Source organism: Leucoraja erinacea, chromosome 1 (genome assembly GCF_028641065.1).
Source record: "Leucoraja erinacea ecotype New England chromosome 1, Leri_hhj_1, whole genome shotgun sequence".
Lineage (NCBI taxonomy): Eukaryota > Metazoa > Chordata > Chondrichthyes > Rajiformes > Rajidae > Leucoraja > Leucoraja erinaceus.
In genome coordinates this window covers 127,054,359-127,080,472 of record NC_073377.1, presented here as the reverse complement: position 1 = coordinate 127,080,472, position 26,114 = coordinate 127,054,359, and the positions used below count along the sequence as shown (strand labels likewise).

Sequence of the window (26,114 nt, the reverse complement as noted above, 5' to 3'; positions counted from 1 at the left end):
GACCCTGAGTAAGATGGCCAAAAATCACAACCGTAAGTGGCAGCGTTTTTTTTTCTAAAATCATGAAGCAGAAAAACAGGAAGTGGTCAAGATCAGACTTTTAGTAATATAGATTATGGTTTAATTCCCATTTAAAGAGAACAACTGCATGTTCCCATTAACAGCTTTATTGGTTTGTAACCAACTGGAACGGTAAACACAACAATTGTACATACATTAAATTAGAAACAGAGAATAACAGAGAAACAGAGAATGCTGAAAACAATAAATGAGTCTAATGAAGGCTCTCGACCTGAAACGTCATCCAGTTCTTCTGTTCAGTGCTGCCTGACCCGCTGAGTCACTCAACCATTTTGTGTCTATCTACTGAAAACAATAAAATATTTTAGCCCTATCATATCTGACAGAATGAATGCTTTGAAATTTTGAAAGTGTAGCACATAGGCTGCTGTCTTGACAAGTCGAGTCGGTTGAGTAAAGTAAGATTCTTTATTTTAAATGATAACAAAGCAATTTACTCAGCCGCGTTTTAGATCGGCCAAAAATGTGAAACTCCTTCTAACAGGGTGGAGCTTGAATGAAGACTATATAAAAACCCATGAAGACACCCCCGTGATCATGTAACCACGCCTGGCAATAGCGAGGGTTCGTGATGCCCCAAGCCATCACTAGGTGCTGCTACACTGTATCACGGAAGAGTCTGCTTCTGTGCTGTCTTCTACTTCTTGCGTACGACGTGCACAGCCTAAAGTTGGAGGGCAACTTGTTCTATTTGATCTTTTGTTTGTGCACATCGGGTTGATTGCATTAGTCGAAACAGGGTGGATCACGTGAAGGTTGCAATCTCCCACCCCATTCTGTGCTGATGCTAATGCAGATTGGTTTAAATCGGTGAGTGATGGTCAATCACCAGGTCAAAAAGATCCTTGCTGCATGTCTTTTAACACTCTAAAGTTACTTTAATGTTAACTTTAATGTGTTAACTTTAATGTGTTAACTCGGAATATATAATAGCTAAAATTAAGCAAAACTGTTTTATTTATATCCAGTAACAAAACAATAGAATGACTTTCATGTTTTCAGGCTACATGGAAAACAACATGATTTTATATTAATTGTAAATTGATTGGTCATGTTGAATTGAATTGAATTGAATTCCTTTATTGTCATAATGTTCAAGTTCAAGTTCACATTTATTGTCACTTAACCAATTAAGGTACTATGAAATTTGAGTTTCCATACACCATACTAAGTGAAAAGCAACAATACACACAGCCACATAAAATAAAATTTAGCATAAACATCCACCACAGTGGAATCAACATTCCTCACTGTGATGGAAGGCAATAAAGTTCAATCATCTTCCTCCTTTGGTCACCCGTGGTCGGGGCCGAACCCTCCGCACTTGCCGCTGCCAATGGTCCGATGTTCAAGCCCTCGCATCGGGATGATCGAAACTCCGGCGTCGAGATGGATCGGAACACTGCCTTGCATGGAGCTTCCGAGTTGGCCTCTTCTTACCGGAGACCGCGGCTTCACGATGTTAAAGTCCACAGGCTTTTGGTGGTGTTCCTCGGCAAAAGATGTCCCGCTCCGCGATGGTAAGTCCGCGTCAAGCCTTGAAGCTCCGGGCTGGTCTGCAGGAATGGCAGCACTATTCCACAAGGCTGCAAGGTGGACAGAGATGCGACAAGGAAAAAAATCACAGCTCCGTCGAGGTAAATGACTGAAAAAAGTTTCCCCCGATCCCACCCCACCGCCCACATAAAACATACCAAGAGACATTAAAACGTACATTTAAGACATACTTAAAATAATAAAAACAAAGAAGGGGCAAGACAGACTGCTGGCGAGGCTGCCTTTATGGGCGCCACCCGGTTATTGATATGTATGCAAACATCTTCATATATAGACAAGAGTAAGCAGTTTTCTGTAATATATTTGGGTTCCTTCGTCAGCTTGGTTTTAAACGGTTATCATTATCTAAAATGTTGATGTGAATAGAAATTCCATCAGCTTTGTTTTCAGATTGGTACTTCAAATGAGATAACTTGCATCCTTCTTCAATTGGAAATATGGCAGTTTCAAAATAAACTTTAAAGAAGTAGACATCAAGACATTCATGGGGAACAAAAAATTACTGGAAGTATGATATAGTTCCATCCCAGTGAAGAGTGGTTTGGACCCAGTCAGACAACATGAACTGGTGTGCCCTTTATCCCCTATCCTCCACAAATCTCTGCTGCACTTGCTGCAGACGAGGGCATGAGGCTGAGAAGGTCTGCACAAGAAAAGAACCCAAGAAAATGGCAGAAGGAATCCACCGCCCGGAAAAACATGACCCGCACAAGTCCTTTCAATAAAACATCAGTTGTAAAGGGCAGTCTGTTCATCTGTTGCCTGTAAACCAACATAGGTTGTCTCAACTAAGGTTTGTAAAACTGAGCCCTTAAGCTGATCCCATCATTCAATGTAGTGAAAAAACCCCACAAAGTGATAGAGTACCGCAACAGGTCATGGCAGCATCTCTGGAGGACATGGATAGGCAACGCAATAGGGACCCTTCTTTAGACTGATTGAAGTAGGGGCAGAGAAAGCTGGAAAAGGGATGAGGGTGGGATACCCACAATGATAGGCAGATACAGGCGAGTAGAGTTTGATTAGGAGGTCAGATTAGGTGAAAGGAAGGTGCAACGTGACCTGCACAAGAAAATAACCCAAGAAAATGGGTATCCTCGTACATCAATCACTGAAAGTAAGCATGCAGGTAAAGCAGGCAATGAACAAAGTAAATGGCATGTTGGCCTTCATAACGGGAGGATTTGAGGAAAGGAGCAAGGAAGTCCTACTGCAGTTGTGAGACCACACATGGACTATTATGTGCAGTTTTGATCTCCTAATTTAAGGAAGGACATTCTTGCTATTGAGGGAGTGCAGTGTAGGTTCGCCAGGTTATTTTCCAGGATGGTGGGACTGACATATGAGGAAAGAATGGGTTGACTGGGCTTGTATTCACTGGAATTTTGAAGGGTGGGAGGATATCTTATAGAAACATATAAAATTCTTAAGGGATGGAGAGGCTAAATGCAGGAAAAATGTTCCCGATGTTGGGGGAGCCCAGAACCAGGGGTCACAGATTAAGAAAAGGGGTATGCCATTTAGAGCTTAGATGAGGAACATTTTTTCACCCAGAGAATTGTGAATCTGTGGAATTCTCTGCCACAGAAGGCAGTGGAGGACAATTCACTGGATGTTTTCAAGAGAGACTTTGATTTAGCACTTAGGGCTAATGGATACAAGGGATATGGGGAAAAAGCAGGAACAGGTTACTGATTTTAGATGATTAGTCATGATCATATTGAATGGCTCAAAGGGTGCAGAATGGCCTACTCCTGCACCTATTTTCTATGTTTCTATGATGATTGGTCAAAAGCTAGAGATAAAAAGGACACAAAGGCTGTAAGATAAGGAGTGTAATGTAAAGCCAGAGAGAGGACCATAGATGGAAGAGGCCAAGGGTGGGGTTAGGTGGTGGAATTAAAGGTGAAATTGGTGCCTACTGGAATGGGTGTCATAGGAGAAAGGAAGGAAGGAATGGGTGTCGTCGGCGGGAAAGGAAGGGTATTACCTAAAGTTGTAGAATTCAATGTGCATACCATTGAAATATGCTGCTCCTCCAGCTTGCATGTGGCCTCACTCTGACAATGCAAGATTGTGGCCTCAACTTCTCTTCTGTGTCCATTCCCCAGAAGTCAAACGCTATATTTGTTCGCCTTTATTTTCCATTCCTCAAGCAACTGAGCTTTCTGTGTCTCCTCGTTAATTCTGATACCTTCTGAAGCTTCTCTCCAGTCCTGGCCATTGATGGTCAATGTCAATTAATTAGTTTTAATGCCAACCATCTTCATATCTCACTAAGTATTCTTGTGGTGGAGCCATGGACATCTGGTAAACCATAACCTGTGACCTAAAGAATGACTATTGCAGATCTTATCTAAGAAACATAAAGAGAGAGGCACAGAGAGAGGCAATTTGCTTGGAATGGTTATTTAGCATAGTTTCAACAGCAGGAGTGACTTTGAAGAGAGACGCTGGTGATTGCTAAATAAATAGATACCTCAGATCAGCAGGGACAAATCTGATCAAAGTCGATTAACAAATGAATCAGGAGTAATGAAGTAGACAATGAACATCTACTAATTATTCAGAGAAAAGGTTAGTAAAGTAGAGCAGCAAAAATATCGACAGAAAGAAAGAAACGCCATCACAAAGCATTTAATAAATAATTTAAAATCTGTAAAGGGAAAATGGCATTTACAAGAGATAAACACAAGATAATTAATATTCTGAGTATTTATTTCCTTCCCGTTAACACAGAGAAATCTGTCAGCACCATGGCCTTTCTCAAGCAATGATAACTAAAGCAAATTAATGACTTCCATATAAATGAGATGGAAGTCTTCAGACAGGTTAAAGTGTCTCAAGCCAAATACATCTGCAGGGATAGTTAGTTCTTTTTCCAGACTACTGAGAGAGGATATGGAGAAGATTTGTCAGGCTTTGACAACCATAATGAATGAGTCAACAAACACTGTATAGTAACCCGTGGATTGGTAACAGGCAAGTATGGTATTTATTTTCAGGAAGTGTCAAAGCAAATTCAGACAAGTACAGAGCCATTAGTCTAACTTCAAAGCAGTAGCAAGTAATGGAATCAATCATCAGAAGTAAATTTAAGGATTATCTGTGCACTGCTAAGGCACCACACTGCAGTCAACATGAGTTCTGAATAGCATAGATTCTGCATTACCAGATTGCATGGCATTTTTACAGGAAAGCCATCATAAAGAACAATGCGGACCTAAAATGTTATGCAAGTAGACATTTGATAATGTGCCATTACCAAGTCTCATGGAGGGTTACAAGGAAGAGATTGCTCCAAAGTGGGAATTTTTGTGTTAAATTCATGAGTAAGGTAAAGGGTTAGAAAACAGTGGGAAATAATTTGAAGAGTTTTATTGGGATAGGAAGTGGGGAACTCCTGAGTGGGAAAAATACTGGGTGCCTATTGGGATAATTATTGATTCTAATGTTTTAAAGAGGGAGTTAGATTTAGCTCTAAGGGCTAAAGGAATCAAGGGATATGGGGAAACAGCAGGAACATTGGCGGTGGCACAGTGATACAGCTGGTAGAGCTACAGCCTCACGGCATCTGAAACTTGGGTTTGATCCTGACCTTGGGTGCTGTCTGTGTGGAGATTGCATGTTCTTTCTGCAACTGTGTGGGGTTCCTCTGAGTGCTCCAGTTCCCTTGCACACTCAAAAGACATGCAGGTTTGTGGGTTATTTGGCTTCTGTAAGTTTGACACTTGCATCTATGGAGTGGATGGTAAAGTGGGATAAATAGTATGAGTGTGAAGGGGTGATTGATGGCCAGTGTGGACTCGGTGGGCAGAAGTGCCTGTTTCCACCCTACATCTTTTATAAGATCATGTGATAGGAGTAGAATTAGGCCATTCGGTCCATCATCTACCCCGCCATTCAATCACAGCTGATTTATCTCTCCCTCCTAACCCCATTCTCCAGCCTTCTCCCCATAACCTCTGACACTGGACTTGAGACTAAACTCTAAATTAAACTAAAAGAAATGACAGAAATATGAGAATAAATACATATAGTAAATCACAATGTTTGGAAAGACACCTATAAACTGGAATGTATTCATATAGCTTGGGATTAAGTTAAAGTAAATCTAGAAGTGTTGGTATCACTGACTAGAAATCCACCTGAGCCTAATTTTGGATGCAAAATTGGTAATGGCCTGTCTTCCAGTGGGGCTATGCTGGAGTAAGCCACGCATCAGCTAGCTCTGTGGAAAAGCCGAAAGAAAAGGGAGAAAAAACGCGACGGGCCCGCTGAAAAACTTACCTGCAGATTGTGTCGAGGGGTGAGTGACGTCATCAGACTGCGATGACAGTTGTTTAATGTTGACTCAAAGAACTCCCCCAAAAGTACAGACAAGGAAAACCCGGGTTAAACGACTGGAGGAATAACTAGGCCCGAGTGAAGCCTTGACCTCAATATCAGCGTCGTACCAAGAAGAAATTTCTAAACAAGGTCAGAAGGTAAGACCTAAAAAAAAACAGAATGGAGCAGTTCCGTAACATTACTTCAGGATAAATATCTGTCATAAGGGAAGAACTGAAAATTTTTAAACACGAAATAGCAGATTCATTTCAGACTGTCCATACTAAAATTCTGGAAGAATTGTCTACCTGGAAGGACAAAATAAGTGGAAAAATAAACCAACATATGGATGAGGTAAACGCTAAATTTAATAAATTGGAATCCAAGCTTAATTATAAGTTGGATCCAGTTATCAATATAGTAAATCAGCATACTACAGCTATAACTGAATTAGTCAATTGATCAGCCAAGTGCTGACACTACGAAAAGGGTCTTAACTGAGACCAAGCGTTTATCAGAATTACTGAATAAAATCTCTGAAAAATATATTGATTTGGAGGGACGTTCGAAACGTCAGAACTTGAGAATCGTGGGGATCAAAGAGGGCAGAGAGTGAAATAAAAACCCTCATAAATTTGCTGCCGACCTTCTACAAAAGGTTTTAAATTTAGATAAAAAGCCTCTACTGGATCGTGCACAAGGGGCATTGAGACCATGTCAGAACACTAATGCCCCCCCCCCCACCAAGACATCTGATATTGAAGGTGCATTATGACCACGTTTTGGAAGACATCTTGTCGAAAATTGTCGGCAACTGTAACCTATCATTTGAAGGTAACAATATCCGTCTTTTCAGAGACTATCCCACAGAGGTTGTCAAGAGAAGAGCGCTTTTCAACGAGACAAGAGGAATTCTCAGGAAGATTTCAGACCTAAGATTTGGCCTGTTGTATCCTGCAAAACTCCAAGTTACCTACAAGCATAAGGAACACTTCTTTACCGATCACAAGAAAGCATTTGAGTTCACCCAGGACATTGAGAAATCATCGAAGTGATGAACGACATCTCCACGGGGTCAACACTTGGCGGAGAACAAATGGAACATTAAGTTGTTATACTTAAATGATAGTTTAGCAGTTATCTTGTTATTAATTTACAACTACTATTATTATTTATTAGTAAATATTACTAATTATTACTAATTATTGCTAACTATATTAATAAGATATTTTTATAGTTACAAATAAGAAATGTAATCAATACATCTGAAGAAGGGTTTTGGCCCGAAACGTTGCCTATCTCCTTCGCTCCATAGATGCTGCTGCACCCGCTGAGTTTCTCCAGCATTTTTGTGTATAATCAATACCTAATGCAGGTATTTCATTTTACTCTATTTAAAAAAAAAATCTTTGTTAATAATTGACTAATATTGGACTAATATTTTTTAACTAATATTTTTGACTAATAAAAAAATCCCCATCACTGGATTAAAAATGATTTAGACCTAACTCTCTCTTTTTTTTCCGCCTCTCTTTTACAAATTGTTATTATTGAGATTTATTTGTGTTTTAAAATACGGAACTAGTATTGTTATTTTTTTAACAAGGCTATGGAAGTCCTTAGAATTTTAGTCACGCTACTGTGGCTATCACTAACTACACTTACTGTAGTTTTTCTATCTTTTTGGCACACTATTAACTTTCTATCTACCTATCTTACCTTTAATTATATAAATGTTAAATTTAATTATAAGATTTTTTTTTAAGGAGATATGTTAGAGATGAAGATCTATCAAATTAAAAATTAATCGATCCTGTGTTTGGGTGGAATACCAGATTCAAGATGTTGAACCATTTGCTTCTTTATAGGCCAGCCTATCAATAAGATGCAAGATGTTAATATGAAAATCAGGGGTGAAGGAATTACATTTTGTAGTTGGAATGTCAAGGGATTAATGAACCAATCAAGAGAGGTAAAGTATCAGCATACTTAAAATCACTCAAAGCTGATATAATATTCCTTCAAGAAACTCATCTTAAAAATGAAGCACAACATAGATTGAAAGCAAAATGGATTGCTAAAACGTATCATTCCTCATTCTCCCATAAGTCTAGAGGGGTTGCAATTTTAATCCGTAAGGCTATACCTTTTAAACATGTGTCAACTATTGCGGATATTGATCGTAGATATATTATATTGGTGGGTGAATTATATTCAGAAAAGGTAATCCTCCTTAACGTTTATGGTCCCAATTTTGATAACCCATTGTTTTTTAAGAAAACACTTAATACTATTCCGGAACTTACACAATACAATCTGATAATTGGTGGAGACTTAAATTGCACATTCAACCCTTATTTAGATAGATCATCAAAGGAAAATAAAATCAAAGGCAAGTGAATGATTAAATTCATATATTAATACTACCAATATTAAAGATGTCTGGAGAATAGAAAACCCTACTGGACGAGAATATTCATTTTACTCACCAGTACATAAAACTTATTCAAGAATCGACTATCTTTAGTGGACTCCAAACTTATCCCATATACATACAATACAAAATATCATAATATTATAATTTTGGATCATGCACCTTTAACATTAATGGCTAAATTAAAAGGTATAGATAAAAGCAGATACACTGGAGGCTCAATCCTCAAATCTGAAATGATAAAGCGTGCTGCAAATACTTCACAACACAATTAATATGTTCTTTCAGATGAACAGTCTCGCACAAACCCCTGTCTCCCTTCTGTGGAAAACATTTAAAGCATTTGTATGAGGAGCACTTATCTCCTCCCAAGCCTTTCATAATAAAAAGAGCCGAGCTAATCAATATGAACTATAAATGGAAATAAAGCAATTAGATATTGAAAACGCGACAGCTCCCTCTATGATAAAACACAACAAAATTGCTGCACTTAAATATAAATTAAATCACATATATTCAGACCAAATTATAAAACTTTATCAACATACTAAACAATTAGAATTTGAATTTAGTGATAAACCACAAAAATTTCTAGCTCGTCAACTTTGCAAGTTAGATCAGGAAAAAAACAATTAATAAAATTAAATCAGATATGGGAGAAACACTATCATTGCCTAAGACATCAATGACAGATTTTTGAATTATTATCAGACACTTTACTCAGCCAAAAAAACAGACTGTACTATGGAAACATTCTTAAAGAAATGTAATCTTTCAGGATTAGATCTGAGAGGGAGAGAATTATTAGGTGCTGAAATTTCAATGAAAGATATTGAAGAGTCCATTAGACCCTTGAAAAATGGAAAGGCTGTGGTCTAAATTTTGAATTTTATAAAACATTTAATGATTTGATCTCCCCACGCCTACAGACATTATATAATTATGCTTTCACACAGCAGGTATTGCCAGAAACTTTAAATGAATCAACCATAACACATACCAAAAATTGATAAAGATCTTGAAGACCCTGACTCATATAGAGCAATAGCTCTTTTAAATACCGATCAGAAGATATTAACAAAAATCTTAGACCACAGATTAAGCTTAGTAATTCATAAATGAATACACCACGATCAAACAGGTTTTATCCCAAAACGCTATTCATTCTATAATTTGAGACGATTGTTTAATATAATCTACTCAAATAGAATAACTAATGTATTGCTCGTTAGATGTTGAAAAAGCCTTTGATCAGGTAGAATGGCCCTATCTCTTTTCTGTGATGGAAATTTTTCAATTGGGTGAGAAGTTTTGTACCTGTGTTAAACTCCTATATCCTAATCTATCAGCTAGAATGTTGACAAATCAAATGTTATCACCTAAATTCAATCTATCTAGAGGCTGTAGACAAGGATGCCCACTATCTCCATTAATATTTGCTTTAGCTATTGAACCACGCAGAAAGCATCGGAGCTCATCCAGAATTTATGGATACAATACTAAAGATAGAGTTAATAAAATGTCTTTATATGCAGATGATGTATTATTATACATCACAAATTCAGAAACAATTATTCTGAAATTATTCAATCTTATAACGCAATTTGGCTCATTCTCGGGATATAGAATTAATTGGAATAAAAGTGAAATTACGCCAGTAACGGAACCAAACCCATATATATTGTAACAATCTCCTTTTAAAATAGTCTATGAAAAGTTTAAATACCTTGGAATTTATGTGACTAAGAAATACGCGTCTTTATTTAAATCAAAGTTTCCTCTCCTACTCACTAAACTCCATAAGAATATTCAATATTTGAAAACACTCCCCATTTCAATGTTTGGTAGAATTAATGCCATTAAAATTATTTTCCTTCCCCAATTACAGTACTTATTTCAATCAATCCCGATCTATCTTCCAAAATTATTATTTTTTTAACTTGACTCGATTGTTACAAGTTTTATTTGGGACTACACTGACCATAGAATAAGTAAAAATCACCTGTGTAAATCTAAGATGAATGGAGGATTTGTTTTACCAAATTTTCTATTTTATTTTTGGGCAGTTAATATCAAAAATATGAACTTCTGGTTGGAGGATATGGATCAACAACCAGATTGGTTAAAGATGGAAAAAGAGGACTGCCTACCTTTTCAAATTGCCGTGATTTTGTTAACACCTACAAAATTGATTAAAAAAACTTATAGTGGAAACACGATATTACATAGTGGTATGCAAGCCTGGAAACAATTAAAACATACTTTAAAATTGGATAATTTATCACTTCTTCTTCCTATCTTAAATAACCCCTAATTTAAACTGGCCGTATTAGATAAAGGATTTGCAAAATGGAAAAACTATGGAATTACAAAAATGGGACACCTTTATCGAAAGGGTATCTTTCTTTCATTCCAGGAGCTACAACAGAATTATGGACTACATCAAAATAATTTTTTTAGATACTTGCAACTTAGAGATTATGTAAAATCACATACACAAGTGTATAGAAATAAATACCCCCAAATCCTCGATGAATGTTTAAATAACATCCTAACACGGGTAAATTAATATCTTACATTTATTATATCCTCTTAGATACTGAGGTCCCGTCGACGGAACCACACAGACAAGCATGGGAAAATGAATTGGCTCAATCCATAACGAAGGATATATGGGATGAAAGCTTACAGCATATACATTACTGTTCGTTAAACACCAGACACTCTTTAATACAATTTAAAGTATTACATCTATATTACTAAAAGTTTGATCTTGACCGCTTTTGGCTCGCTGTGCTGTGATTTCAGAGAGAATGCTGCAACCTACGGCCATCATTTTTGGCCACCTCACCCAGAGCCCCCCTTTGCCTTCCGGGCCCGGAGGATTTTTCCCATCAATGAAAAATCAGAGAGATATTAATGGGTTTTTTTAAAATCACCATTCTCTCTGCTGCCCCCAACTGGTGGGAGGGGGGAGGGACTATAAAACCCGGAAGTGGTGTGCCCCACTCAGTCTCTGCAAGATGGAGGAAACTGGAGGGTCACATCTCTCTGAACTCTGAATAACACTGAACACATGTCTACTAAACTGTGAGTGCCCTTAATGTGGTTTGAAAATGAAAATATGGTTGGTTTGAAGTAAAAATGCAATGCAAATGGTTGTTTGGGTTGAAGTAAAAATGCACTGCAAATGTTTGTTTGGGTTGAAGTAAAAATGCACTGCAAATGGTTGTTTGGGTTGAAGTAAAAATGCACTGCAAATGGTTATTTGGGTTGAAGTAAAAATGCACTGCAAATGGTTGTTTGGGAGGGTTTTGGGTTGAAGTGAAAAGGCACTGCAAAGGGTTGTTTGGGGGGAAGGGGTTTGGGTTGAAAGAAAAGGCACTGCAAAGGGTTGTTTGGGGGAGGGGTTGGTTTGAAATGAAAAGGCACTGCAAAGGGGTGTTGGGGGGGGGTGAAGTGAAAAGGCCCTGCAAAGGGTTGTTTGGGGAGGTTTTGGGTTGAAGTGAAAAGGCACTGCAAACGGTTGTTTGGGGGATTTGGGTTGAAGTGAAAAGGCACTGCAAAGGGTTGTTTGTCTAAACTTGACAACTTCCTGTTTGCACTATATTGATTTTAGGTAAAATGCTACCACTTATGGCTGTGATTTTTGCCCATCTTACTCAGTCCCCCTCCGCTGATCAGGTGCAGAGGATTCTTCTCATCATTGAAAAATAAAAGTGTTATTAATGTTTAAAAAATGTTAAGAATCTCCCTCCTGTCAATCACACCATGAAGCCACATATTTTCTGGTGGAAGGGGGAGGGATTACAAAACCCGGAAGTGTGGGTGTGGCTCAGTCTCTGCATGATGGGGAGGGAGAGGTCACAACTCTGTCTGAGCTATGACAGAGTTGGATTGTAATTTTGGATGGATATTTAATTATTTCTGAAGTTGTTAATATTCAATTGGATCCCGATCCAAAATTAATAATATTGGGAATATCAGAACAAAATATAAAACTTACAGCAAATCAAAGACATTTTCTTGATTACACTACAATAACTGGGAAAAAAATTAATACTAAGATTTTGAAAAAACCCAATAACCCCCACAATTAAAATGTGGATTACAGAAATATCTGAGACTTTACACTTGGAAAAAATTAGACTTGTCTTAACTGACAAATCAGAACTATTTGCTAGAATATGGTCTCCATTTATTGATTTTTTAAAGAGGTAAATTGGTTCAACACAGAAACTGGACTAAAACTTGAGCTCAGGATTGGATGAATACGCCTTATAATCTACGGAACCGTCTCCAAAATTGTTATTGGTAATTTACGTTGTTTGGTTTTCTTGGTTTTTATCCATCCCTCTTTAATAGTTGATAGACCTTTCTTTTCAGTTCTATCTTTCAAAAAATTCTATAAAAAGAACAGAAGCTTTATATGAATGTAATTGATAAACAAACCGTGTTGCTATTATGTGTTTACGCTTCTAATAAAAATAATTTAAATCAAAAATTGGTGGGCTAATTAATTTACTAATCAAACTGGTTGCTTTTCCAAATAATGTTAATGACTTGAACGTAGGAGTACAGGACAAGATGCACAGAGAAAAATAAACTTGGAAGCAAAAAGGATTCTAGCAATAGTTAATAGGGATATGAACAAGCTAATGGAATGTATGGATAAATGGCAGGTGAAATTCTACATGGAAAATTTCCACATACCATATTTAAATTGGAGGAACAATATAGAGGGCAACACTTCTAAACTAGGTACAGAAACAAAGCGTTCTGCATGCTAATGTGCTTAATAGATTGACAGGTGGTTGAGACATGAATGCATTTGCCTTCCTGGCTTTATATATAGAGACAGAGTACAAGAACAAGGATTTCAAGTAAATATTTTACCAAGCATTGGTTGGTCACAACTGGAATTTTATTTGCAGTACTGGGTACTGTACTTTTGGAAAGATTTGAAAACTTTAGCGCAGACGAAGAGAGATTGACTCCAATGATATCACACATGAGTGACTGTAGTCACTCAAATGGAATGGATAAATTGGGATTACGCTTCTTGCAACTGAGAAGGTTGAGAACAAATCTGATAGAGGTGTTTAAAATAATGAAGGATCAAGACAGAATGGATAGAGAGAATCTGTCACATTGATGGAAGAATCAAGAGAAAGAAGATGTTGAATTAAAGAAATAGAGAAGGAACCAAAAGTAAGTTGAGGAAAACCTTATTTACTCAGTGGTTAGAATCTGTCAAATGCATTGTCAAGCAGAATGGTGGAGACAGATTCAATCAGATAATTTAGAAAAGAAACAGATACGTAATCAAAATGTAAAGCAGACCTGATGGAATTGATTGAAAGATACTGTATGGAAACAGGCCCTTCGGGCCACTGAGACTATGCTTCATGATGGTTTGATTTTGCTCGCACCACTTTCACAATCACTTCCAGCATCAATCACGCAACCGGTCCAGGTCTCAGCCCATAACCTGATCCATGACCACAAGGCATCTTTCTTTCGTAGCCCTCAGAATGCGGATCCTGTCCTGGATTTACTGCTCCTTACCTTTAGAATAATGCAGGACTTGAAAGAAAGAATTCATTGACCATTGGGTCTAAAGTTTGCGGACTGAAATGCTGCCTGAATATTTAAATAATGGACTCACAACCAAAATAGTTATTAGCATTGTGTATCTTGGAGTAAAACATTCCTCCAGGAGAATTCCTGGCCCAATTCACTGTGTGAAGAGAATTTCAGAAGGATAATTACATTGATAAACATTTAGGGAACAAGGATTATGGGTGATAGCTGAGTGGGTACATCATTGAACTAATAACCAAGAGGCATGGAATGAAAACTTAGTGCTGCAAGTTTAAGTACGTCACTGTAGCTGGGAAAATTAAATTTAGTTAATTAAATAAATTTGAATTAAAAAGCTAGTATCAGCAATTATGAGCATGAAATTACCGGATTGTCATTAAAATCCATCTGCTTTATTAATGCCCTTTAGGGGTGAAAATTTGCTGTCCTTGTCAAGCCTCACGTGTATTTAATTCAGCTTTGCTGTTGACTCACCCATGAAATGGTATATCAAGCCATTCAGTGTCATAAAGGTGGCCCAGCACCCTGTCAGGAACTGGCCTCATCAGTGAATCTGTCCTCCCTTAATGATAAAAGTAATTGTGAGGTGAATAGACAGTTAATAGGCAGTTTCTCTTTCAAAGGTGGAAAAATAAATTCTTAATAACAAAATGACAGGAAACATCTATAGTTATATGTTACGTAAATGGTAGCAGATGACCTCCATTCTGATATGTAGAACATGATCAATTTCCTTATTATTAATGTTAAAGTGCAACATGTTCAATAAAATAGTATGCTATTCTGCTGAGAAAATAGAAACAAACCATGTAATGCTCTCATAGCCTTGTGCTGTTTCTTAGAACTGTAATGTGAAATAAGTCCTAATATTGCAAACTCTTCAGTCCAAATTAATTTAAATCAGCATATTTTTTTAATTTTTCTCTCATTAAGATAAAATATAAAATTGATGGCTGAACATTCCTGGTTAGCTATTTCATCTAAATATTTAATTTAAAAGCCTTAGTTTATCCATCAAATTATTTCTGAAACCACAAAACTACTTCATAACAATTAAAAAGCAATTGTATTTTTTTTAGGCATCTTTGGCCAGTCTTTGTACACATAGTATCTGTGATATTGATTGAATTCACAAGATAATCTGTGTCCTCAACAACTACCTGGAATATTTACCAAGTAATTTGAAAGTTAAGAAGCTCCTGACGACATACTCATGCCATTAAATTCAATCTTTTGGATTGCAAGCAGTGGCTTCCAGGATAATAAGTGCCATCACATCTCACCTTCCTTACCCACCAATGGCAATATTGTCATATGGGCCAGGACATTCAAGTTTTAGATATCAATAGAACTTCTAATATTATTTAGCAGCCACTATAAATTAAATTGAAGATTACCTCAAGAATTATGTCCAACGATTTGGGGACGTACTGAGATTATGAATGATTGTGTTTAAGAAGGAACTGCAGATGCTGGAAAATCAAAGGTAGACAAAAATGCTGGAGAAACTCCGTTGAGTTTCTCCAGCATTTCTGTCTACCTTATGAATGATTGTGTGTGTGTCTGTGTGTTTACATCTGTGTGCGTATGTGTGTATGTGTGTATGTGTGTGTATGTCTGTGAGTGTATATCTGTGTGTGCATGTGTGTGTGTGTGTGTGTGTGTGTGTGTGTGTGTGTGTGTGTGTGCGTGCGTGTCTCTGTGTGTGAGATAGACTATCCGCATAATGTAAATCTGAATTTGTATGAGTTGTTTTCATTGCATTTTAGAATTCCTCTCACAAAGTGTGTACAAAGCTAAATTCACTTAGGTAATTTTGTGCATGAATTAAGGTGTTCAGAGCTACAGCAAAACAAATTTCAGAAACTGTAGAGTTTCAGAGTTGTTTATCAACTAATCACATATTTTTCTTACAGTCTCTAATCAGAGCTGTGAAGGACCTTTGACTAGAAGATTCTGCTGACAATTCAACACTGACTACCATAATCACACTGACGGGGAAGGTAAAGAATTATATAGATCAGCCTTGCAGACCCCACAGCCTTTCACTCTACTTTCAGTCTACCATGAAAATTGCAAGCGTTTTCCATAAATGGCTATTGGAATTTATTTTGCAAGCTTCACATTTTTTTCCTTTTGGATGATTTACGACCATGCCATTTTTTTCCTCTAAAAAAATGCCAATGTTGTTGGATGTTTCAATCCTTCATTTACATAGTTTATGAGAAACCTTAACAAATGGATGTTAGTTTGTAACACACCAGACGATAAAAATAAAATTGAAACACCTCAGCTGATTTTTAGTGACGATGTGACCAAAATTGGAGGCGAGGTTTTGTCTAGTCTCTGTCCCTTCCAGCTTTGCACAAAGGGTCATCAATGCAAAGTTATAAAAAAGATTGAGAGAAACAGATAAATAAAGTGTTTTGATTTAGACTCCTTCGTATGTATAAGATCCCTTCATATATTGTTAACTAGTAATTAGAATATAATAACAGGGATAGGATATAAAAACAGGGATGTAATGATGTGGCTCTATAAGGCACTAGTCAGAATGCATTTGAAGTATAGTGAGCAGTTTTGGGCCCCATATCTGAGGAAGAATTTGGAAGTTTATGAGAATGATTCCAGGAATTATTGTGATAACATATAATGAGTGTTTGACAGCACGGGGCCTCTACTTGCTGGAGTTTAGAAATATGAGGTGGGGACCTCATTGAGATTTACCAAATAGTGAAAGGTCAGGATCGAATGGATGTGGAGAGGATGTTTCCACTGGTGGGAGAGTCTAGGACCAGAGGCCATATTTTTAAGGCGGTGACTGACAGATTCTTAATTAGCATGGGTTTCAGGGGTTATGTGGAGAAGGCAAAAGATAGATCAGCCATAATTGAATGGCAGAGTAGACTTGATGGCCTAATTCTGCTCCTAAAACGTATGAAATTATGAACATAAACTACTATCTTTACACCCAAAAACATCCTCTTGGACTTCCCCAGATGGCATTCTACCTTCTTTAGACTTAAAAACACCCATCCTTTTTCTCCAGAGATGCTGCTTGACCTGCCAAATTACTCCAGTACATTGTGTCTATCTTCAAGGTATAAGAGTGTGGCCAATGGTTGTCATGCAGAAGGCCCCACACCTACATGATCATAGCCTTAGAAAACTTGAGCCTGTAAAGATATTGCTCATCGAAGACGTCCAGCTATGACGCAGTTTCTCTGAAGAATCTTTGTGCACACGCTCCTTGTGGACAAAATAGGTATTTGCCTATTGCCCCAAGGAGTCAGACCAACAACAACATCTAACCTGAAGCCTTTGCTGTGACATCCATTGAAGGATTATATCATCACAAAGATATCCCTGGTAATCTCAATGTGTAAACATTGGGAGGTGTCTGAGCAGTCTGCAGTCTTTTCTGAAGTTGTTGTTTAGGCATCCTAATGCTAGGAATGCATTCCTTAGGAGGAGGATTACATGCAAAGCAAGAACATGATTCTCCTCCTCTAGTTCTCCTGAGACTGTTACATAATGGTCGCTGTAGCACTTCAAGCTTCACTGTGTTAAACTCTTAACCGATGTTGATTGAGGTCCTTCAGTGCAGTGTTGATACTAAGAAAATGTAAGTTGCTCTTATGTAGATCGTTACTGGAAATGCTTTGTCCAATTTGAGGATTGGCAGAATTTCACCAAAACTTGATCATTAACACGACTTATTTTGGGTGCAATGGATTTTTAGTCCCATAGTGGTGGGAAAAAAAGTGCTACAGAATCCAATTCGTAAACTCATGTTGTTTCATACACGAGTTTGGTAAAAAAAAAAGCCATTTCTAAATCAACAACGTAGAAATCCATCCCGTGCTAATAGAACCCAATGTGCTGTACAGCAGTAAAATACAACTCACTTCTGGCAATGGAAGTACAATTTTGAAAGTGCTGTCGGCCATGTGCTGTCAGAACTATTTCTTACTTTTATTGAATGTAAACATCCAATTCAGAACTTTGTCAATCAGTTAATGTTTGTATCTCCCGCTGCTGATTGGAAAATCCGAAAAGATGCATCTGAGCTGCAAACAGGTACCCTACTGGTGTGGCTTATTACTGAATAATGCATTATATTCAACAAGTGAAACACATTTACCTAAATAGGGAAGATGCTGCACAGCACGGATAACTGGCTTGATGCCCACAGAAAGAAGCATACAAGTCTAACATCAGAAACAGCCAGCAAATAGAATTCAAACAGTGTTATTACAATTTGAAGCTGTGAACCACCCATGGTCCACCGGCTCAGTAGAAACCAAGGTGAGGTTTCAAATGAATACTTTGCATCTGTATTCATTAATGAGGGCATTGTAATTGGATCATTCAGGGAGACCGGATGCAATCAGCAATGTATCACCTGAAGGCTGGAGCAGACAGATACTCACCCCGTTTAACAGAAATGCAGAAAAGCACAAATTGCCAAGGCACAGAGCGCCACAGTGTTGTACAGATGGGTATTAGATTGTCTTTTTAGTTTAGATTAGTTTAGAGATACAGCTTGGAACAGGCCCTTTGGCGCACTAAGTCCATGTCGATGAGCAATCCCCATACACTAGCACTATCCTACACACTAGGAGCAATTTACAATGTTTACCCTTTGTCAGACATTTATATCATTTGGTGCAATCCAACAATGGGGAAAAGGACAGCCAAACTAAAATGGGCTGTGCACAGAAGCATCCATTCCAAATTCATGGCTGCTGCAGTTTTGTGCAGGAATATTGTGAACTATTACAATTAAAACAAAATCTTGCGTAATCAGCACCTTAAAAACAACCGCTATATAATTCAGTCTTTAGACTGAGATGAGTGTTTTGGAAGTACGGATAGCTGATGAAATAAATCAATAAATTCAAGTCAAGTCAAGTCAAGTTTATTTGTCACATACACATACGAGATGTGCAGTGAAATGAAAGTGGCAATGCTCGCGGAACAACAAAACAACCAAACAAATTATAAACACAATCATAACACACATATTGCTCAGTATTGTGTTTAATGTAGGTTGCTTTAGTTCCAAATTGATCTAGGGATAGGATGATGGTTAGAGATAAGACTACTTGTACACCTTTAAACCACAAAATGTTGAATACCTCCTGTTCTTTGCAGAAAAATATAAGCAGTCATTACATTGCAATTAAAATTCCAATAGAAATTACAATTTAGGAACCTGGACATTGAGGCAGAAGGAGATCTTTCTGCACCTTAAGTCTGTTCCAGAAAATAGTCGGTCCCACCCTACAGATCTGTGGCTGATAAAAATCTTAAGTTTGCTGTCGCTCCATAATGGGGCTGTCCCACTGTATGAGCTAATTCAACAGTTCTCCCGAGTTTCCCCTGATTCGAATTCGAAGAATTACGGTGATAGCCGCTTGTAGGTACTCAGGGCCCTCGTGGAAATTTTTCAACGTTGAAAAATCTTCACGAGTCTTCCCGAGCTTACCACGTTTCCCGAGTACCTGCCGTTAGCATTACGAGCTGCTAAGAGACGTCCCGAGCTCCGACGTACCCGCTACGTACATTCTATGTGTTTACCACAAGTTTGATTTTTTTTTAAACTCGGGAGAGCTTTTGAATTAGCTCGTAGAGTGGGACAGCCCCTTAACTGTAACAAACGTGCCTATTTATGTAGTAGACTGCCAGCCACACATTAGAAACATGGCGCCTGACCATTTGGGGGTAATATTCTTCTGTTTAACTATTTAACAATTTTAAGAACTAGTATTTGTCAAATAATCCAGGGTTTTCAATAAATCAGAAGAACATGCAAATAGGAAATGGAAATGGGTTAGTGCTGTTAATAAGTGATTATACATTATCAGCATAAGACCAGTTTTGGTTTTGATAAGGAGCAGGGGCAGATTTGTTTATAACCCTCTGAATGGTAGCCGGATGTGGTGCCGACAGACAAAAAGCCGAAGCAAAGAAGTCGAAGCCAAAGAACTGAATGGAAACGAGGCCGAAACGCCAATAAACCAAAAGAGACTGAAGATGAAACACCTACTAACCGAAAGGATGGGACGCCTAAATGCAAACTAACCAAAAGGGCGGGACGCCTAAAAGCCAACAAACCAAAAAGTCGCGTCACCTAAAAGCAAACTTACCGAATGGCCGCTATGTCGAAACGCCACCTACCCGAAAGGCGACGGCGTCGTCCACAAGCCAAAGGAATGACTGCCGCTCAACAGAAAAGTCCAATAATGGACATGACATTGCCGAGGGGCGGGACTTGTCAGTGATTGGTCCAGACCACCGCGTCAATCACATCACTGTGAAGGCATGAACATTGTCCCAAACCTCCGCTCCACCCGACCTGCAGCCCATGGGAGAGTGGGGGCTGTCTCGACCTTCAGCCGCTTTCAACTTGATGCTTGGCTTCAGACTGCCCAGTCACCTATGGCTTGTGTGGGAAAATGAACCCCATACTCCTGTCTCCCTCTTCTCTCTCTCCCCTCTTCTCTCTCTCCCCCTCTCTCTCTTCCCCTCTCTCCCCTCCCCTCTCTCCCCTCCCTCTCTCTCCTTTCTCCTCTCTCTCTCTCCCTCCTCTCCCTTCTCTCTCTCCCCCTTCTCTCTCCTCCGTCTCCGTCTCCACGGGAGCATCCCACAGTCACTGAATGCGATGCCGAGACCGTTCTTCAGAGTGCGTCTGAAAGGTCTCGACCCGAAACGCCACCGATTCCTTCTCTCCAGAGACGATGCCTGTTTTGTGCTTGGGAGCTTGGATGCGTTCCGCAAGCAACGAGATGGTAATCTGTCCCCGCGATGGGGGTGAATCACCCTGGTGTGGGGGTTGGGGTCCGATGGCGGTGCATCGCGTTCAGTGACTGTGGGATGCTGCCGCGTGTGGATATGGAGGAGAGAGAGAAGGAGAGAGAGAGAGAGAGAGAGGGGGGAGAGAGAGAGGAGAGAGAGAGAGAGGGGGGAGAGAGAGGGGGGGAGAGAGGGGGGAGAGAGAGAGGGGAGAGAGGGGGGAGAGAGAGGGGGAGAGAGAGAGAAGGAGAGGAGAGAGGAGGGAGAGAGAGAAGGGGAGAGAGAGAAGGGAGAGAGAGGGGAGAGAGAGGCGGAAAGAGAGAAGAGGGAAAAGAGAACGGGGAGACGGGAGCATGGGGTTCATTTTCCACACAAGCCATAGGTGACTGGGCAATCTGAACCCAAGCACCAAGTTGAAAGCGGCCAAAGGTGTGCATCCCGATGGAAAACCCCCACTCTCCCACGGCCACCCTCTGCGGGCTGTGGGTCGGGTGGAGCGGAGGTTTGGGACAATGTTCATGCCTTCACAGTGATGTGATGGACACGGGGTTCTGGACCAATCACTGACAAGTCCTGCCCCCCGGCAACGTCATGTCCATTATTGGACTTTCTGTTGAGTGGCAGTCGGTCCTTTGGCCTGTAGGCGACGCCGCCGCCTTTCGGGTAGGTAGCGTTTCGACAGAGCTTTTAGGCGACGCAGGTTTTCGGTTCATTGGCTTTTAGGCGTCCCCCCTTTCGGTTAGTTTGCATTTAGACATCCCATCCTTTCGGTTAGTTGGCGTTTCGTCTTCTGACTCTATCTATTTATTGGCGTTTCCATTCGGTACTTTGACTTCGACTTCTTTGCTTTGGCCTCTCGTCCGTCAGCGCTACGTCCGCACACGCTCTGAATAGCAGTTGTACTGTAGGCCTTAGTACATATAAGGAGATCGGAGAAGTATGCAGCAGAGGAGGACAGTAATCATGGGCAGGCCCAGATTTACGTATAAGCTAGACAAGCTTAGGGCCTCGAGATCTAGGGGGCCTACTCACCTCGCTGCGTCACTGGATCCGTTGAACCTCGCCGCCCCACTGACCATCCGCCCACCGGGACCTCCTACTCTTTGCCCGCTGACCCTCGCGACTCCACCGCCCTCCAGTAGTCGCAGCCGTCGCCTTACCTGCAGCCTGGACTCAGCACCGGGCCTGAAGCTTCCACACTGCCGACTCCCATTCCCCTGGGTTTGACTGCGTTGGGTCCTAGTGGCTAGGCCCCCCAACCCGGTAATCTTAGTGGCTGTTCCACTGGGTCTTCCCCATTCCCCTCAAACCATGTGACCCCACGTCTTCCCCACCCACAGTACAGTCTTCATAGCCCCCTACCCCCTGATCACCCACAACCCCTCCACCAGATATCACCTTGGCCTCAGTCAACTCACCTGCTTTCCTCCGGCTGCAACCCCCATCCCTGTCGTGTGTTCACCATCCCCCCCCTGACATCCCCCTCTTAGATACCGAATGGTCTGTCCTCAGCATAGGTCTCACCTTTGTTCCCCACCATCCCCACCTCAATGAGTTCTGCGCCCACCGCGATTTGGAGCACTTCTTCCGTCGCCTCCGCCTCACACCGTTCTTCCATGGGAAGGAGTCCTCGCCCCCATTGATGATCCCTTTTCCCGTCTGCAACTGACCCCCTCCTCTTGGACCCCCCCCCCCCCCTCATGGCCATTGGTACAATTAAATTTGGGGGGGTCACCATCCGACATCGGAACGGGAGAACATTCTGAGCGGTTTGGACTTCTGAATCGGTCACTTCCTACTGGAGACCGCGGCTCCCGAAGTCCACAGGCTGAGCTGGGTGGAGATTCACGCTGGCGGCCCTCGGCAAAGGGTTCCCAGTGCTCCGCGATATTAAAATCAGTGCGGCCCGAGAGTGGGAGCTCCGCAAACCACAGCTCCATGTTGTTGAAGCAGTAGGACCAACACTCCAGAGCTTCAAACGGGGATCCAGGTAAGGCATCACCCGCTCCGCAGTGAATCCGGAATGGGGGATTAGGAGGGGGGGGGGGCTCACAAGTGAAATTGCTTAGGGCCTCTCTTCATCTAAATCCGGCCCTGATCATGGGGACTTTACATTTGAGCTGGGCAATTTAGATTAGCCGTAACAATGTAAAGAATGGATTTTTGAAATAGAAATAAGATGGATTTCTAGATCAGTTGAGAAACCAGCCAGGGAACAGGTTATTCCAGATGTTGGACTGCTAAGAAAGAAAGAATCAATTAATAATAATGTTGCAAGGAACACCAAGGAAAGAATAGCCAAAAGGTGAGAGACTTTTATGTTAATTTTCAAGATGATGTGATATGGTTTTTAATATCATCAAGAAACTAAAGATATGAAGGCTGGTTAGCCGCGGTGAACTGGACACTATGTTAATGGATATGACAGTGGACAGATAATGGCTAACATTAAAAAAACACACATCATTACTGACAATATACATTCTTATAAGGCGTGAAGATACAACAGAAAATGTGATCGATGTCAATTTTTTAGAGGAAATCAAAGAGAATCTGATGAAAAGGTTTTCCAAAATGTGTGGCAAATATGAATAAACAATGTATATTTGTGACATATAGTACAATTAGAAAGCTGCACAAACCAGAGGCACATATTTTGTTATCCGTCAATGTCCTACATGATCTCCATCTTCCCTGTGAAAATAATAAAAGGATGTACCTTTTGAAAGGAGATGAGGAGGAATTTATTTTGTCAAAGGGAGGTGAATCTGTGGAATTCATTGCGACAGAAGGCTGTGGAGGCAGTCAATGGATATTTTTAAGGTGAAGATTGATAGTTTCTTGATTAGTACAGGTGTCAGGGGTTATGGGGAGAAGGCAGGAGAATGGGGTTGAGAGGGAAAGATAGATTAGCCATGATTTAATGGTAGAGTAGACTTGATGGGCAGAATGGCTTAATTCTGCTCCTATAACTTATGAACTTATGAAAATAACGAAGATAAGAACCTAAGAAAGCAGAGGAGGATTGGGAACTTTTTTAGAACTTTTGAAACATTGACCAGGAAATTAATAAGGAAAGGGATAATGGAAAAGGAAAGTATAGACAGATTACAAGAGAAATGAGTAATTAGTGAGGTCAAATGTGGGTTTCCTCGACCAATGGGAGAATTTACAATAGGGAATAAGGAAAGGGTCAGGGAATAAGGAAAGGGTCAGGAATTAAGCAAGTACTCTCTGTCTGACATAAAAAGACACAAAAATACTCACATAAATATTGGAGAGCCAAGGATATGAGCAGAGGAAGTAAAAAAAATGGGGTTAGCGCAGGATAATAGCATTGAGATAGAAGATTTGCCATTAATTTATTGAATGGTACTGCATAAATTGATGGGATGAATGGCCTGTTCGTGCTCTGCTTTCCTAGTTCCCTATATTCCTTATTTTTACAGCGAAGATGGAGAATCATGAAGAGGCATGTTGGGTGTTTAGAATATGTGCCTTTGGTTTATTTAGCTAACTATACCGAACATTACACATTTATATACGCAACACAGCTTTCCCCCTTTTTGAAAAGAAAAAAAAGAATCATATATTCACATTATTTAATGATTAAAACGACACAGGTTTTTGAAGTCTCTTTGATGTTCTCATGTCTTTTCATGATATCCACTTTCGATTCAATAGAATTTGTGAAGTTTCTACAGTTTTCATTGGATCAACTTCTGCAATACTCGTAATCATGTAATTTTGATATTCTCATATATATCTCTTGCAGGAATTAAATGACTTGTTTGTGTACGTTCAATTGTGACTCCAATTTTCACAATCTAACACTTTGCACCACTTCAACTCATTTCAGAATATCAGATTTGTTAGGTGTTCTCTCCTTTATTTAAGTTATAATTTCATTTCTGTCTCAACTGCCCTTCTTCCATACTTTCCTCAAGACATGGCTGTATTGAGATATGGCCTGTTTTGTCTGCAATGCATTAGCAACTCGGGTACAAACTTTGTAAAACCATCAGTGACACCAAGACACAATTCTAGACCAGGCTTGAGTCCCAGATTTCAGTCTCAGTCACAGAGCCCGACATCAGGAAAGCCTTCAGAGGGGTGAACCCCCGGAAAGCACCTACACCTGATGGTATACCCGGTCGTGTTCTAAAAACCTGTGTGAACCAACTGGCTGGAGTTTTTACGGACATTTTCAACCTCTCACTTCTGAGGTCTGAGGTCCCCACCTGCTTTAAAAGGGCATCAATTATACCAGTGCCCAAGAAGAGTACGGTGACGTGCCTCAACGACAATCGACCAGTGGCACTAACGCCGGTGGTGATGAAGTGCTTTGAGAGGTTGATCATGGAGCAAATCAACTGCTACCTCAACAAAAACCTGAACTCACTGCATTTCGCTTACCGCCACAACAGATCAACGGTGGATGCGATCTCGCTGACCCTCCACTCCGCTCTGGACCACTTGGACAACAAAAACTCATATGTCAGGCTGTTATTCATCGATTACAGCTTGGCATTTAACACAATCATCCCCTACAAGCTGGTTACCAAACTTGCAGAACTGGGTCTCTGCGCATCCCTCTGCAATTGGATCCTCAACTTCCTCATTCACAGACCACAGTCTGTTCGTATTGGTGGAAATGTGTCAGCCTCAATAACAATCAGCACGGGAGAACCTCAAGGCTGTGTGCTCAGCCCCCTGCCGTACTCACTCTTTAGTCATGACTACGTAGCCGGTCACAGTGCGAACTCCATCATCAAGTTCGCTGACAACACCACTGCTGTGGGGCGTATTACTGATGGGGATGAGTCAGAGTATAGAAGAGAGATCGAGCAACTGTCCATATGGTGCTAGCGCAATAACCTGGCCCTCAACACCTCAATAACCTAGCTCATCAGCGCCTCTACTTCCTGAGAAGATTACGGAGAGTCGGTTTGTCAAGGAAGACTCTCTCTAACTTCTACAGGTGCACAGTAGAGAGCATGCTGACCAGTTGCATCGTGGCTTGGTTCGGCAATTTGAGTGCCCTGGAGAGGAAAATACTACAACAAGTAGTAAACACTGCCCAGTCCATCATCGGCTCTGACCTTCCTTCCATCGAGGGGATTTATCGCAGTCGCTGCCTCAAAAAGGCTGGCAGTATCATCAAAGACCCACACCATCCTGGCCACACACTCATCTCCCTGCTACCTTCAGGTAGAAGGTACAAGAGCCTGAAGACTGCAACAACCAGGCTCAGGAATAGCTACTTCCCCACAGCCATCAGGCTATTAAACTTGGCTCGGACAAAACTCTG

At 40.2% G+C, this 26,114-nt stretch overlaps 1 long non-coding RNA gene across 1 annotated transcript; it reads right to left on the bottom strand.

The window, feature by feature from the left end:
- LOC129701808 (uncharacterized) lies at positions 1-20,264 on the bottom strand. Its single transcript, XR_008724270.1, has 4 exons — positions 20,158-20,264; positions 7,231-7,357; positions 5,929-6,132; positions 1-1,667 (listed from the first exon to the last, which is right to left on the bottom strand). It is a non-coding gene; the product is annotated as an uncharacterized LOC129701808 (long non-coding RNA).
- Positions 20,265-26,114: the final 5,850 nt, after the last annotated feature.